The sequence below is a fragment of the Dermacentor albipictus genome, chromosome 1 (assembly GCF_038994185.2).
Source record: "Dermacentor albipictus isolate Rhodes 1998 colony chromosome 1, USDA_Dalb.pri_finalv2, whole genome shotgun sequence".
Taxonomy (NCBI): Eukaryota; Metazoa; Arthropoda; class Arachnida; order Ixodida; family Ixodidae; genus Dermacentor; species Dermacentor albipictus.
Genome location: NC_091821.1, coordinates 345,779,124 through 345,795,175, shown reverse-complemented (window position 1 = coordinate 345,795,175; position 16,052 = coordinate 345,779,124). Strand labels below are relative to the sequence as shown.

General features: G+C 47.6%; 2 protein-coding genes across 5 annotated transcripts in view; one reads left to right on the top strand and one right to left on the bottom strand.

Annotated features, from left to right (window-relative positions):
• Positions 1-16,052, top strand: part of LOC135915707 (unconventional myosin-Ie-like) — a 352,538-nt gene that overhangs the window by 196,017 nt on the left and 140,469 nt on the right. Inside the window, exon 1 of one of the 3 annotated variants that reach the window (XM_065449014.1) lies at positions 10,889-11,060. The exons of the other annotated variants lie outside the window; for them this stretch is intronic. The gene's annotated coding sequence lies outside the window, so the exon portion shown is untranslated. Of the gene's footprint in view, positions 1-10,888; positions 11,061-16,052 lie in introns of those variants that run through there. 3 annotated transcript variants of the gene reach the window in all.
• LOC135915571 (potassium/sodium hyperpolarization-activated cyclic nucleotide-gated channel 3-like) overlaps positions 1-16,052 on the bottom strand; it is a 452,750-nt gene that overhangs the window by 430,313 nt on the left and 6,385 nt on the right. The window contains exon 1 of one of the 2 annotated variants that reach the window (XM_065448783.1): positions 14,085-14,302. The exons of the other annotated variant lie outside the window; for it this stretch is intronic. The gene's annotated coding sequence lies outside the window, so the exon portion shown is untranslated. Of the gene's footprint in view, positions 1-14,084; positions 14,303-16,052 lie in introns of those variants that run through there. 2 annotated transcript variants of the gene reach the window in all.

Genomic DNA, 16,052 nt, shown 5'->3' with positions numbered 1-16,052 from the left:
AGGCACCGTTGCTCCATCATCGCTTTCGCGCTCATGTTTCACAACTGCAAGCAAAATAATAAAAAGAAAGATTTTTGCGCTTCCGTTGAGGCAGGACGTTTTCAGGAACGGAGTCGCAATAACTTGTCCACGTGCCTATGTCAAAGTAAACAAAAAAAGAAAAGAACCTGATCGCCAATTTCTCTTACGAATCAGTGATGTATATATCTTTTTATTCCAGATTGGCCCTCTTTTTACTTCCGATCCTCTGTTCCCTGTGTTTGCCGCATGCTAAGAGAGGTGTGCGCTACGCAATCGCTGCTTGCCACTAATTAATTGAGCACACTTTATATTATGGCGCAATGTATTGCGCTCCCCCTTTCAACCCTTGCTTACTTCGCGCTTTTGCTTTTGACGCTTTGTTCTTGCCGCGCATTCTTCTCCGGGTGAGGCCTTCGCCCTCGCCGTGCTCTTGTGGCATCGGGGTCAGGTCGCTGACCGGCAGAAGGCTGCGACTAGTTTAAACCTTGTTTATGGGATCGGTGAAGATCGCTGGCGAAGTGCAAACATCGTCTTCCACGAGCGACGCTGCCGCCCTTAAAGGGGCACGCCTTGAGAACCGGTGAGAAAGCGAGGCCTGCGTCGCGATAGCCTCAGGGTGAATTCATGAGGGCCGGGAGAGTGCAACGGGTCCATTCCGAATACATTTTTACCCGTGCGTGGGCCGCGCTTATTTTGTCAACAGCATCGGTCTGGGCGGTTCAGAGACGTGCGATATATTAAAAGAATATAATCGGGGTTAAAAAAATATGTTCTGCTGACGTGTACGATACTGCTGTACCCTTCAGCCACCCTGTTTTCTATTTATTTATTTATTTATTTATTTATTTATTTATTTATTTATTTATTTTCCGACTTTCGCGCCCTCGTTTTTGTAAGGTTTCACACTTCTCCTTCGGGTACTTTTTCTTAACCATTTAATGCACCATCGAGTGACGTAAAAGCCGTATTCGCAATAGCACATCCACTGGAAGCGTCTTCTCGACAGTAGGAAATGTTATAGCGCCGTCCTGTAGCGTTGGGATAATGTACCTCGAGCAGTTACCGAGCTATAGTTTTGTTACCACGCGCTCTCAGCACCTATACGAGGGTGCATGATTGTATGGGGCGAGTTAGAAGGAGAAAAGACTGGAAGAGGTCCTGTAATGAAAACTGGAGAACCCTTGATCAAGCTGCACTCCAAATGGAAAGAGTTACAGATAAAATTACGCGCACAGGACATACGACAAGCACACAGCATGCGCAAAAAGAAAATCGTCCTGTTCCAATCACCTTGGCAAGATATCGAAGAGCACTGACTACTTCAGTTCCATTGAGGCTACGTAAGCCTCTATAGGAGATACGGGCCTATGTTACATGAACACACGCAAGGCTAGACAAGGGCGTCGTCGAGTCGAGCCCTGCATGTGAATTCCGACTTGGGCTTGCCTGCGCTACACTCCGATTTTCGAATGCTCTTGGCGCCTAAAAGGGCATCAAAAGAGCGACAAGTTTATTTAGGCTGATAACGTGTTCCTTCGAATATCTATATTTGTTCCTTTGGTTGAAGAAACATCGGTTACTATACGAGAATCAAGAAGGCCAGACTTTCGTTTCTTGAATTTCACGAGAAAGCCACAGTGCCGGTTCGTCAGTCCGGTGTCACAGAATTGCAGAGTGCCTACCAGGAGTGGGCCGTCCAGCGGGCCAGGGCCGTTGCCGAGGATCTCGAAAGATTTTCCTCGGGCGATGGACCCCTGGCAGCCTAGCCCCGGGCACCAACATCAACAACCGTTGGACAAATAAAGTTTATTCCTATCCTATCCTATCCTACGTTTACCAGCTAATTGGGGTCTTCGGTTCCTGCAGAATTTAATGTGTTACTTCGTTTCTGATATGCAATTAAATGGACCCAGTTAATTACTGTGTAAGTCAAGGATGTCACAGATGAGCTGGTGTGCGAATATCAGAACGTCGTGGTCACCCATGTGTAATTCTTGCACATTTGCCTGCTTCCCAAGCCTTCTCTAAGGCTAAGTCAGGTAAGAGAGGCAGAAGCATAGTTCGCTAATAGCTAGAACTTCATGCCTTGCGTATCTTTAAGCTAGGGCAACGTAAAACGAAGTCGTAGCTGGCAGGTTTCTCTAAGCGCCGTGGCTTAACTGCTCCAAATTTTAACTTCGCTTCTATGTAGCCATTTTCGTTAACGTTCTTTGCGGAATATTCTACGCGCTTTGTTTTTACGGTCGTCGCATGCAAGGCGAGAAATAGAAAAAGACGGAAAACAGGCAGGTTAACCAAATGAGAGTCTCCAATTTGATACCCTGCACTGGTATAGGCGAGTTGGAAACAGACCAGAAAGAGGCATAAAAAAAAGAACTCGACGAGTGTTTACATTATTTGTGCCAGGCAAACATGTATGCATACGGCTGTTTGGGGCTGGAAACAGAACGGCTTAAATACGAATAGATAAGTGCTCTTCCGGGCTTGTAAGGCATCAAAAGATAAATGAATTCTGCCGCGCTTTATTTTCGTTTCCACCTCGACCCTCTTCCTAATCCTTTCCTTCCTGCTTGCCCTGACACGCGATGTCGTGCTCGCGCGTGCGCTGCGCGTGCGCGCAAGGCGTGCATATGTCCTTAAAGAAAACGGCAATCCCAGAGCAGGGATTGACGAGAAACTCGGGCTCCCACCGGAAACACGCGTACTCTCTCGTCTCGCAGATGCCCGTCTTTAAGACTGCGCTTCTCCGATGGCTCGAGATTATGCTAATTCAGCGCGCACTTGTTCTCGCAGTCCTGCTGCGGTGGATTGATCGCCCTTCATGAGGCTTCACAAAGCTCAGTCTGCCAAAATTGAACAAAAGTGTGTGCGCGCGCGTTCGTGTGTGTGTGTGTGTGTGTGTGTGTGTGTGTGTGTGTGTGTGTGTGTGTGTGTGTGTGTGTGTGTGTGTGTGTGTGTGTGTGTGTGTGTGTGTGTGTGTGAGAGAGAGAGAGAGGGGGGGGAAGGGGCGAGAGGCGAAATACTTGCGTTTCGAGGCTGAAGAGAATTCTTCTAGTAAAGACTTCTGTGTTTATTGCGGCCGTCTTTATACCCGCCCGCGAGAACGAATTCAAAGGGACCTCGAAATCTTGTATCTATTTGCAGTTTTAAGGTACGACAAACCCTAAGCGTAGTTTTTCTTTTCTTGGCTTTCGAGGCGACAGAGATCCTTAGTAATTTTCGTGCTACTTTCCGGTTGTTTCATCTTGCACATCCCGTATAGCGCGGACGAGTCAAAACTAGCGTGCGTCGGTGGAGAAATTGATTGCCTGTATTTGTCGTTAGCCGTTTTTCTTTATGAATAATTATGGCTGCTAACTCCTAATGTGGGCGGTGATACTGCAAAGAGACCGTTCGATTGACTGTGGCTCATTACGCTCAGGCACGAACCGTCTTATACACATCATTCATTTACAAAACGAAACGCCAGGTTTTTTTCAACTTTTTGTGTCATACGAGGGTGAATCAGAAAATCTTTGGCCCTATTTTGTTTAGCCAAATTACGGCTGTAAATGCGAAGTCAACATATCCATTCCCAGCGGTGGACCTTCCTTGGCCCGGCCTGGCCTTATCTGCCGCTAGCTCCGCGGCACGGGGCTGCTGTCAGTAGTTGTAGATTGCGGTTGTGCTTCACACGTCCACGGCGTACGAGAAACGAAGTGTGATTTGTTCTTTTTTTTTTGTGGAGCAAGGGACGAACGCCCATCTGTATCCACGGGGTACTGCAGCCCACGTATGGGGAAAGGTGTCTCGCTTTGAGAACTGTGAGTTGGTGCTGTTGTGAGTTCGCAAAAGGCCGTGAATACTTCCATGACAATGAGAGTTCGGAGAGGCCGCGTGCGTCGCTGACTGACGAACGGTCATTTCACTCGGAGAGTATGGACCACCCACCATACAGTGCGGACCTCGCCCCCAGTGATTTTCACTTTTCTGCTCCGCTGAAGAAGTTCCTGGCAGGACAGCGATTCACGTACAACGGTGAAGCCAAGACAGCAGTCCGACGGTGGTTCCACAGTCAGCCGGACGAGTTCTACCGCAGGGAAATCTCAAATTTAGTGCTGCGATAAGAGAGAATGTCTGAATTGGTGTGGAGACTATGTGGGAAAATAGCGTAAGCTACGTAGAATAGTACGTATATTTGTAATTACATGTATGTACCTTATTTTGACTAATAAAATATAGGGGCAAACACTTTCTGATTCACCCTCCTAAGCTTGCCGCACGAAACAATGATTGCTATGGACTAGGCGTTTTTGCAGCGGAGCTGTATGGCTATGGCACCATAGAATTTTCGTTTACTCACAGAAAAACTGTCATCATCAATGGCTCACACCCCCCTAAGCAAGCAAAAAATGCAATGGGTCATAGCCGCGTAAGGTGGATGCTAGAAGCACTCCGCGAAGTGAAGCGAACAGTGCTTACTTTTTTTTTTCTAATCACGCACATAGCATGCAGAGCAGCATGTCGAAAACTGTCATCATCGACGGCATAAGGTCCCGTAAGCAAGGAAGAAATGCAATACCTGCATAGCCCCGAGAGGTTCGTGGCTATTCACTTCGCGTGGGTTAGTTGCGATGACACTACCCGCCCCTGTGGTCGTCGTCGGTGATTTCAATGTGGATGTGTCGGGACCAAAAGAGGGAGTGGTTTCGCGTGTCGTGTTGCAGACATGTCGCTTGCGATGCCACACTGATCCGGCCCAACCGATTACCCGGATGCGCGCGTTCATCGATTTGACATTATCAAAGAAGGTGTTGGCGGTTGCGAGTACGCCGGTCAGTGTAATTCACAGTGACCACAAAACCATTGCGACCGTCGTTACTAAGTGACAATTAGTGACGCAACAAAACCTTTTGCGCAAACTTTCTTACTACGAGGTTTACAGCTCCGCTACTCATCCACTTTGGCAGGGCAAAATGACCTTGATTTTTTTTAGAGTGCTGTTCTTAGGCGATCGTTCCTAGGTTGAGCGTCGGCATCAGCATCGGTGTAACCGCGCTAATGCGCGCGTCTTTTACCACAGCTGGCTCGTTGACGCCCCTCGGTGTAAACGTGCGAACGCGCTCGTGCCACCGCTCGCGCGTTCGTCGTCGTCGTCGTCTTCTACAGCCGGCTTCGATGCTGCTCATCATGTTAGCGTTGCCATGATGCCCCTCCCTCTGCGAAGGCGCTGGCGCCACTGACCCACTGCCAGCAGGTGCGGTGATTTCGGTGCGAAGTTCCTTTCCTCAATATGTCGCGAAAAGAAAACACGTATAAAAGTGCGCTTAAATTTCGCACTTGGAAGTATCGTAATCGTCACACATATTTTCTTTTTATTTATTTAGAAGTGTACTACGGCGGATACGTTAAGCCGTGACAATTCCATCAAACCGTATTAATAATAATAATAATAATAATAATAATAATAATAATAATAATAATAATAATAATAATAATAATAATAATAATAATAATAATAATAATATGTCTCTGACTAGCACTGCGATCGAGTCGTCATGGGAAAAGTTCTGTTACGAAGAGACAGTATTACCTCTTTAAGCGGAGAAACACATCTTTATCAAAGGCATTAGCTCAACTCCCTAGACGTCTGTACTTGCGCGCGCTCACTCTGTGGCGACGTCATTTTCCTGACTTTCTGCAACATTGGTGGACTAATGCGTCCTTTTCATCGATCACGTTTCACGAATGGAAGGAAAATAATAAAAAGGAAGATTTTGCGCCTCTGCTGAGGCAGGAAGCCTGCACTATCGAGGTCAAAATAACTTGTCCTCCTGACCTATCAAAGAAAAAAAAAAGAAATTGATCACCCATTCTCCTACAGACGAGTGATGTATTTTTCGAGCTCGTAAAAAAATAAAAGAAGAAGAAGAAGAATGACAACAACAGCATTGAGTGATCTTGACCCCGTCACTTGATCCTCTGCAGACCCGCGTTCACTTGTTCGTTGTCTCTCTAAATTTTCTGTTATTTTTTTTCTTCTACAAGCGCTCACATGCGCACACCTTCACACAGACGCTTCTTCCGTGTTCTCTCGCTCGGTGAACGTGACAAAGCACGTACGCCACGTAAAAAACAAGAGTCAGCAGCGAGCTGGCTTTTTCCCACCGCAGCTGACTCTCGTCTGTGTGACGAGGTTCGGTGCAGACCGACACACCTGTGCGCAGGGCGTATTCTGCAGTATACACCTTGGCTGCTTCGAGTCGAGTTTGCTGCGTGGATTATTCGCTCGCTGCTTCGCTTCATTTCTCACTGTCGCTGACGAACACGGTAGTGCACTCCGCGAGGCACCACCCGCCGCAGCCGCGCCTACAGAGCTCTCGCTTGTCCCCGAATCTTCTGGCGTCCTTGGCGTTGCGTTTTCCTCCCAGTTTTCGCGTTGCATGCACGCCATTTTATGAGCAAAGAGTCAAGGACATGCCTTCCTTGCTCGCTTACGCATTTCTCGTTTCGAGAATAACTCGCAGTTTCGCCTGAAAGGCGAAACATCACTTGCAATAAAAAAATTAGTAGACAGCTATACAAAGTAAGGGTAGTAACTTTAACGTCCGTATAAACTTGTAAACATTCGCTTATTAACTGAATTAACAAGCATGGGGTAAGCGTGCTCTGTCAAACATGAACACATCACTCTCGATGACCGCTAACACTCGCCGTCAAAATGCTGGCGGGAGGAAACGCGGCAGCAGCAGCAAGCGAAGTGACCTTCGTGCTCTCTATCGCTTCAACGCAGACTGAGCGGCCAAAACACAGCACGCACAAACGTATGATCCGTCGGCGCTCCTATAGACTCTGCATTCAACGCAGATGGAGGTATACGCAGTGGCTGCCAGATTACAATGCCGCCGCCCCCTTCCTCCCCTTCCCACAGTGCCTCGTGCTCAGCGGAAGACGGCGCACTTACTCCTCGCTTTCCTCCCTTTAGTGAGCGAGATTTAACCGCTGATCGTCGGCTCTCCTCGCACGCTTTCACTCGCATATACAGCATACAGCTCATGGTGACGGTGTTATCGCCCTTAGGCTTCGTACGGAACATCACGGCAACGGCGACGGCAAAGAAATGCGCTTGGGGTATTGATGTAATTACTACCGCAATTAGAAATGGCGAAGGGCTCGAAATTCGGCTACCACTGTTGGGTGATCTGCCATGCGGCAGTGAGAGAAACGTGACCAGCGCCGAGAACGAGACAAGCGGCTGTTTCTGTGTCCGTACTTGTTCAGTTTTCTTTTTTTTTTTCTTTAGCTGTTTCCATTCTAAAGACCATATGCCAGCTAGCCCAACAGGATGCACTCTCTGGAAGTGAGAGCCCTTGCTGGCGCAAGAGTAAACTCTTGTCTTTATAAATGACTTCTTGTGCCAGCGAAAGGCTTAGCTGTAGTATATGGTCCCAGAACATTTCGTTTGAAAATTTATGTTCTAGAGTACGACACAAGAAAGTACAATGATCATTACACTGCCATGGAGTACAATGCAATGACCTACAGTGAATTGATAAACCACTTGATCGCACTGTTGACCTTACTGATGTATCTTTAGGGGTCTCAATTTTTTCGTAATAAACTGAACGTAACCATTAAGTGCGGGCGTAAGTTTGTTTGGAAACGTTTCTTATTCGCCTTATAGTTAGCAATATTGCTCTCTGTAGTAGCAATATTGCTCCATTCATATTGAAATTGTCTTCGTACAACGTCTGTTCGGTTTTGCCGCAAACTGGTAGAAAGATTTCTTATGTGGTTACATCATGAAAAAGCCACGCTAACTTGTCTGCCAGTAAGAAAAATTTGTCTATTTCAGTGGTATGTATACGCTATATAATGACCAGAGAAGAAGTAGAGTCAGGCCTATAAAGCGAACGCCTCCATTATATGTCATATGTGCCATCAAAATCATTCAGTGGTTGCTCTAAAAAAGAAGCACTGTCATATCCTTCCTCTTTCTCGCTTTCTTTTACCCCAGCGCAAGGTAACAAGCTGAATACTCGTCATGTATACCTCTTATACTTTCCCTCTGCTTGCTCTCTCTCTCTTTCTCTCAAAGAAAGAAAACGGTGCATTATGGATAAAGAGGTGATTGCGACTGCACCATGCTTATCGCCCCAGTGGGCACAATAACTTGCGCATTTATCACCGACTGAATATTTTACTTGCCGAAAATTCACTTAACTTTTCAGCTGACTGCACTATAGGCGTACATGTTGCAGTTGTAATATCTGCTCCAATCGCTGTTCAGAGTATACCCACTTCGCACCTGTTCTGCGAGCCCACCACCAGTTCCTAATTATCTATCTGTAGAGACTGCTTCAACTGTATATACGCAGTGACAGGGCGTGCATGACGTATGCAACTGTATGCATTCACGACGACTACAACCACACGATGAAGAGGGCAACGCGACGCTCCACGCTGCTATGTTACGTGTGCATGAAAGGAAACCTTGGTTTTCCTCGTAAGTGCTAATGCAGTAAAGCAACCTATTTAATTCTATACAGCACAGTTCTTGTACACTATACGTTCGTATTGAAACGACTTGTTTATGTTGAACGCTGTGTACCTTACTTCCATCCCGGCCAGCCAGTGAAAACGGCCACCGCTTCGCCGAGCTCTACTTGAAGCGAGCGCTGCGTTCGGGGAAAGAGAGAAAAGTACCCGTTGCTTTTAGTGCGATGCAATGGTGATTGCTCGGAAAAGGAACGTAGGCGTCGTCATTGTGCAGTTCCTAACGACGTGGGGTTTCCTTCCCGCAAAACTGCCCTGCCTCGCCAGCTGCTGAATAGCGACGACAGAGGCTTCCTGCCGTGGTCAATGCTGCAACGTGAGAGCGGTGCGCAAAGAAATCGCGTACTAACCATACATTTATCCGTAATCTATTTTTATGATGCTTGTCCTGCCCGTATACGCGCATGGATTCACGTGACACGAACGGTGATGGAAAACTCGCAGTTTTTTTTTATGTTTCTTCACGAAGCGGCATTACGCTTCTACGATAGAAATATTGCTACGAAGAATCGTTTTTCTTTCAGGAATCGACATCGCGATTCCAGTCGAAAATTCTGGCTTCGGGTTTGTGGCCACAATCGGAGTGTTAAAAACCGTAAACGACCCGCTGCTCTTTTCTTGGTTAAATTTAAGCTGTAGTTACAAGGGGTGGTCAATACAGTGCTACCGTTGTTGTTTTCTTTTTGGCAACTGCAATAAAAGATATTTGAATTTAACTGAAGTGATTTGACGCAGAGCTCCAAGCAACTCAAGTAGTTGAACCCACTACTTCAGCTACCCGGTGTTCTCCGACACGACACTAACGAGCCAATGAACTGCTGTGAATCTACTCATATCCAGCCATGTATGGTCGGTAGTGCCACCTTTACAGTTCCCAGAAGCGATGGGTGTAATAAATGGAAGAATCCATCCATCCATCCATCTACAACTTAAGCGGGAACTACAACTTAACTATAACTTAACTACAACCTAAATACAACTACAACTTAACAACTACAACTTAAGCGGGAAATAAACATCCCGGCAGGCACTGTATTGCTGATATGCTGTCGCTATAACTTCATCGTGTTGATCGGCATAGCATTGTCTTTAGTGCTAAATATCTCCGTTCAGCGTAATAACTCTCGCGCATTCATTTATAAGGCCGGCAGGTTCGGAAAATTAACGGATACAAGCGCAGCAATTGCTGCTTCAATCGGTTCCGTTTACTTCATCCGCCCCAGCTTTTCCTCTATCGATCAGCGTTGATTAATGGCGAGTGCATTCCCACTGAATTATAGACCATTTTAATTAGACCTCTTAGGCGGCGTGGGCGTTAGTACCTGCGTTATCTACGTGTATACAACGTAGCATGCGATGTTACCGTCAATTTAATCCATAACTGTCCGCGGACCGCACGCATCGTAAAAGTCGCACTTACGAGCTTCGTGGGGCACGAAGGCGTTAAAAGGTTCCTCAGCCACACCTCGTGAATGGTAAAAAAAAAAAAAACGTAGTCGGCGAATAGCATACGCTGCTGCGAACATCTCAGCCAAATTCAGCAGTCGCGCGCGAAGCGTGGAGCTCGCCAGTGGAGCGCGAAATCACCTTTTTATCAACCGCTCTTTTAAACAGTAGCCTGATCCTCACTATTGCTTTATTTCCAAATATTGCAGATTCTCGTAAGCGGCTGCAATTGGCTAATAACTGACATCAGTCAAGAAGGGTGTTTGGATCAGAGCGCTTCTTTACTGTTACTCTGTATGTTTATTGACGCAGTTTAATAAACAGGCTGAAGTAAGCGAAACTCTGCGTTTGAATTTCGATAAGAATTCCGTACTTGCGGAAGAAGCTGACTATCGTCTGCTCACGCTCGGCCGCGGCCGCCGTCGTAGGAATTAAACTTTGGCTGCGCTGCTTATCGGAGTCGTAGTCGTCGGGTGTCGCCAATTTGGACCAGTTTTGAACACTCCACTAGCCTCGAACCACGCGAAACTTAAGGCCAGACCACACGCACGGTTGCCAGCATGCGCTCGATCCCTCCTGGCCGCTTTTGCTGGTTAGACACCTTGGCAGACTTCGCTTCGCATTGAGCTATTGATAGCGCTTCAAAAGTGCGTAAGTTTGATGTGACTACTATCCGTCGGTCAAGCCGGAGCAGGACATACAGCCGGTCCGCACTACGTGACAAGGCCAGACTTGAGCGCACTGGAGCCCTGTCGTAAAGCCCAAAGCAAACGCTGCGCACACGCGTGGCTATGTTGCACGAAGCTGCGCTCTGCTGCGCAGCGCATACGCAGACGCGGGGTGTCCCGACGTGTCCCACCGACCGAGCGCACTCGCTGAGCGCAACCGCGTTTGGTGCATGTTTGGTGTGTCGAAATCGGAAGTAGTGGCGTCTATGTCACCGCCCAAAATCAAGGTCGGACGACGCGCCACGGTGACGTTCAGTTGCGGGCACCCGCCGCTCCGCCGTAGCCTTCGCGGTGCAAGCCATTGAAGAAGGAGCGGAAGTACCGCGTTGGGTACGTTTGATTTCCAAATGACTCCGCTTCTGCTGAACGCATTGAAGTACGTTTTTGCAGCAAAGTATTTCTGAAATGGCCTACTTTAACTTCAAATGCATTTTTCGACTTCGATATAAAGTGGTTCAGGGCCCCTTTTTAAAACAGCACTACCAGGCAGCGAGCGAAAGAAATGCCCACATATTAACTTAAATATGCATACGATTTTCTGGCTGAAGGATAACGATGTGTATCCTGATCAAAAGTGTTGAAAGGGCTTCCGAAATTGTTTATTGCTTTGTTGTCGCTGGTTTTCTTTTCTGTTTTTTAGGGAGGCGGGGGGGGGGGGGGGGGTGCAAGGACGTTTTATAGGTTCTTATGTTGATGACATAGCCAGTGTATTGCTACTGTGGCTGCGATAAGACTTGGAAACTTGTTACGATGGCAACAACTTTGCGTGTCGAACACATGTCAACAACGTTTCAAATTATTTTTATTACTACTACTACTACTACTACTACTACTACTACTACTACTACTACTACTACACTACTACTACACACACAGCGAAATATTTCTGTGTAAGCAAACTATTCGAAGTTACTACAACGGAAGCGGAATACATTGGACATCAGGCACACATGGCCTCAGCGTTTTCAAGATGGCACCAATCGAACAGGTCGTGCAACGCCGTCTATCCTAAGCGTTAGGTAGCTACAAGTTCTGCCCAGCATTATACAGAAACCACGCCAGGCTGTGTCGCTCATTTGTAAGTCGCGAAAGTCTCCTCTTGTGATCTTTTGTCTGTATTCGTCATCTGCAGCCTGTAAACAGCTGCCCTGGGCGGCCAGCCCTGCAGTACTGTTTCGTTGCCACAGAAACAGATACTGCGACCGGGTTTTACAGATACGGCAGCGCCCTGTTCGTGCGAAACCAGAGGACGTGGCTCAGTTCCTCCTTCTCACTTTCTGCGAACGCGTTACTCGTGAACGACGCTTTCGTAATCACGCCTTTCTTTGATCGGGCCCGTTTTCCACTCTTTCATAACGCACGTTTGCCCCTACGTGCTTGTTCGCTTCAACGCGTGCGTGTGGGCATTGCGGCTACTTTGTCTTCGCGAATACAGATTGAGCCCTGCCGTCTGCGCCGACAGAAATCGATACGCTTTCGTGTTCACGCGGCGATAATAATCGCCACGTTCGCCGGCTGCCCGACGGTACACGCTGCTCGGCTGCGCCATTGCAGCCACCTGCGCATGTTTTGAAATCAGCGCGTTGTGTGCGTAGCAGGTTTTCGGATTCTCCCATTCGAAGCACGCACACTCGGATTTGCTCCTCGCGAACTGCAATGCGCGGTCACTGATCGAAACCAACATGGTGGCATCGATTTGAGAAAAAAATTATCCGTGTATTGGATTCGATTATTGCATTACTTTAGCACTTAAGCACGTTAGTCGGGATTTCATCCCGGCGATTAATCGTCTGCTGAGTTCCTAAAACATTCCTTCAAAAACGAACGAAAACTGTGTGCGAATTGCAAACGAAAACATTTTCCCTGTGACTTACTCGTAACTTGCTCGTAAGTTGCTTGTTTGTTGTCACCTGTCACTCGTTTACTTTACGATGTAATGCCAAATAGTAAGCCATGCCATCCACCTCTTGGCAACGTCTCATTCGCACCTCTTAGTGCAATTACGTCGAGCTGCTACTGTTGCCTGTGGGGCAGTTGTCTGCAGCATTTGCTTTTCTGACATAGCCCAAGGAAGATCAGTTTGCCCTCAGCGATTTTGAGTTAACTGGTAGAGAGAATATGATGAACTAAGTGTGATCTCAAACTAAGTTTACCAGCTTTTGACCCTGGTAATGAATAAACGCAGCATCCGTGTACTACCTAACATTTGCACTGGTTTACAATGAAAATAATCGCAGGTTATCCAGAGTTGCAATATTCATTACGCCTTTCAGGAAGAGAGAACCCGTATTGGGGCAGAAAAGAAAATCTTCGTAAGTGCTCCACACTGGGTCACAAATGTTCGCTCTCTTTGCATATCGGTTTATAGCCTTACGTTCGCGTTATAAATTTGCATAAAGAATCATCTACACAACCGGCCGCAATGTAGTAGAGGCATCTGATGAGAGAGCGAGAGAGAGAGAGATAAACGGCAGGGAGATTAACCAGATGAAACATGTAGTTTGCTACCTTACAATGAGGGTGGAGGGGAGAAACCTAGAAATACGCTTTACGCACATCAACCTACTCTATAATTTGGTTGTAAAACGCCCGATTTTCAGATAATGCCTATGATCGTCGTACGCACACCAATGACGTTACCATGTTTTCTTCTTTTTTTTTTGCGCCCACTCTACAGCAGAATCTAACTGAAAAAAAATCAAGTATAGTATCCGACGGATTTTCACAGCCGAATTTTTCGGACCGGCTCCATTTTTGGGACGAATACGTGCAGCAGCGCCACCCACTCTATGCTAGCATCGTATAATGGCAATCAAAATTTGGGCCACCGTTACGTGAATATTTCAACGGCGTGATTAGTATATAGAAGGAGTACTTGCTCACAGCGTTTCTAAGGAACAGAGGCTGTGTAACGTTTTTAATCAAACGTCAGTAGCTAGAGTACTAAAAGAGGTGTTAGCATTTGTACACAAAATGTAATATTATTGGGGATCGGCTTCAGTATTTTTTTTTAACTTTAAACATGGCAGGGTAGCTTACGTCAATTACGTATTTTCGTTCATCCTATAGAGCAAGACCAGAAGCCGCTAAAGCAGCACTACGAATCTGAATTGGCGTTTCTATACCGTTCGAAGAAAACGATTCTGCATAAATATTTAAGTATGCTGCGTGCTGCAGCCTGATATACTGACAAATACAGTGACTTGAAACGCTCGTTTTACATATAAATATTTTTAATGGCCACAGAGAGCTCGATTATACATGTTACGCAGCGCCTAAGACTGCTTGTTTCACTATATCAATAAAATACTGGTATTACTGCTTTACAGTGGTCTCCCTTGTCGGTCTTCTTACCTCAGTATCGTTTTTGTTCGCGCATGGACTGCGGTGCTGTTGAATGCGAGAAGAAAGCGCACGGTGCACTGTGACGAACACTGTACCTCGCGGGTGTCGTCAGCGCGCATTCACTGTGACCCCACCGGCCAACGAAGAATCCTCGCTGGCTGCTTCGAAGGTGCGGCGTTGCAACACTTACACGCGGTCTTCTAACGCAACCCGACCGCGGTAAAAGCAAGTCCGCTCGCTCTTCTGTACTGGCGCCGTCTGCCGGTTAGCGCCCTTGCCCCGGGCCTTGTGGAAGCAACCCTACGCTCGCGGCGTTTAAACTTTTATCTCGGATGGGTGTTCGTTACACGCCTCGCAAGAAAGTTTATCAAAATACTTAGATGAGCAGTAGAAAAGAGTGAAGCAATCAATCACCCACCCTATTCCCGTTTTGGCTCCGTCTGCGCCTGCCTTTCATGCGTACACGCGGTGGCCGTCCGTGAAAGAGACCAATCTCGTCGTACGCGGGGTCGCGTGACCTCGGCTTCCTCCTCCTCCTCCTCTTTAGTGACGGAATGCGCATTTCAGGCTATACACACTGGGGATACATGTGCATCACAGTACGTGTCGAGTCCTCAGGCTATCGCCAGTGCGCATCCCGCGAAGAGGAGACGCTTCTCGTTTCGCCCACGCTAAAGTCAGAGCCGTGTTTATCGCTCCTAGCTCCTGGCTTCGTTCCTGGGTCAGTTCGCAAGAGCAGGAAAGACTCGACGTGCCCGTTGCTCCGTGGTCTGAAAGTTTGTTTTTCTCCGCCGGAGCTATCGCGCGGGCCTCCACGTGTTCCTCTGCTCCTCGGTTTTCTTTCTTTCGTTTCGTTTCCTCTGCTTCTTTTTTTCTGGATAGAGAGGTGGTTTTAGCTCTGAGAGCAAAACTTTGACCGGCTGGCCAGCCTTGCGAAATGCCGTTGGTGGCGGCCGCGAGCCATTTGTGCACGGAAACGCCCACCTTTCTATCGCGGGCGGTATCCTTGGCTTGCGCACTAGCACCAAGGTCGGAATTATTCGCTCAGACCCCCGTGAAGCTCCCGCAACAACATGGGACCTGTACTCTGTACTGTATACTTCTGTTTCTTCTGTATGCCATTTATGAACGAAATAAACTGAAACTGAAAAAAGAGTTGTTTGTCCTGGAGGTACTACGTACCACCGCTAAACAATGTGGGACCGAATTCACAAACGCTTATCTTCGTGTGAGCTGTTACCCATTGGCCAGCTACCTTCGCTAATAATACGATGTCCAACGTCACAACTGGCTGGTACCTACTCTTTTGAACAGTCCTATCGCATAGGAACATTTTCTTCTGAATACAAACCATGCTCCCGTCCCACTACCTGGTCTAGACCCTCTTGAGCTTGTTACGGTTGGCGTGTAACCCCCCGGACAAAAAGGATGCTCAACCACCATGCCTCATCGAAACGAAGGGTGGCTCCCTAATTTGTTACGGTTGTCTCGGGTGGTCGCCGGTCTGGTGGACGCCCCACAGTGTTTACAGGCCCCTTTGTGCGTGTGCGTGAAAACGCTTCCCGCGAACCTACGATGCCTAGAAGACAAGGGACCAAGTCGCCTACGATCCCCAGGACCCGCGGGTTACCACCAGCGGAGGCAACCTCGTGAAAAGTCACCTGGGAGAGGAAACCAGTGGGCCATCCACAACCAGGCGCAGCGCCGGTCGCGTGACGTTGACGTGAGCAAGATCCCGCCTACAATTTTAGTGGGCCTATTTAAGGGGCCCCGCAATGTACTTTATCACTTCATTCATTCTCTTCTTCGTATCCTTCGCCAACCATTGAATAAACAGTGCAAGTTTCGCACTAGAAATTGTCTCGTCCTTGCCTGGTCGCCATGGTCTACCGGACGCCTGCAGCCCGCCGACAATGCCCCGCTACCCAATATAGTAACGCCGGTCGAGCTTCGAGAAACAGGCGTCGCAACAAGCTG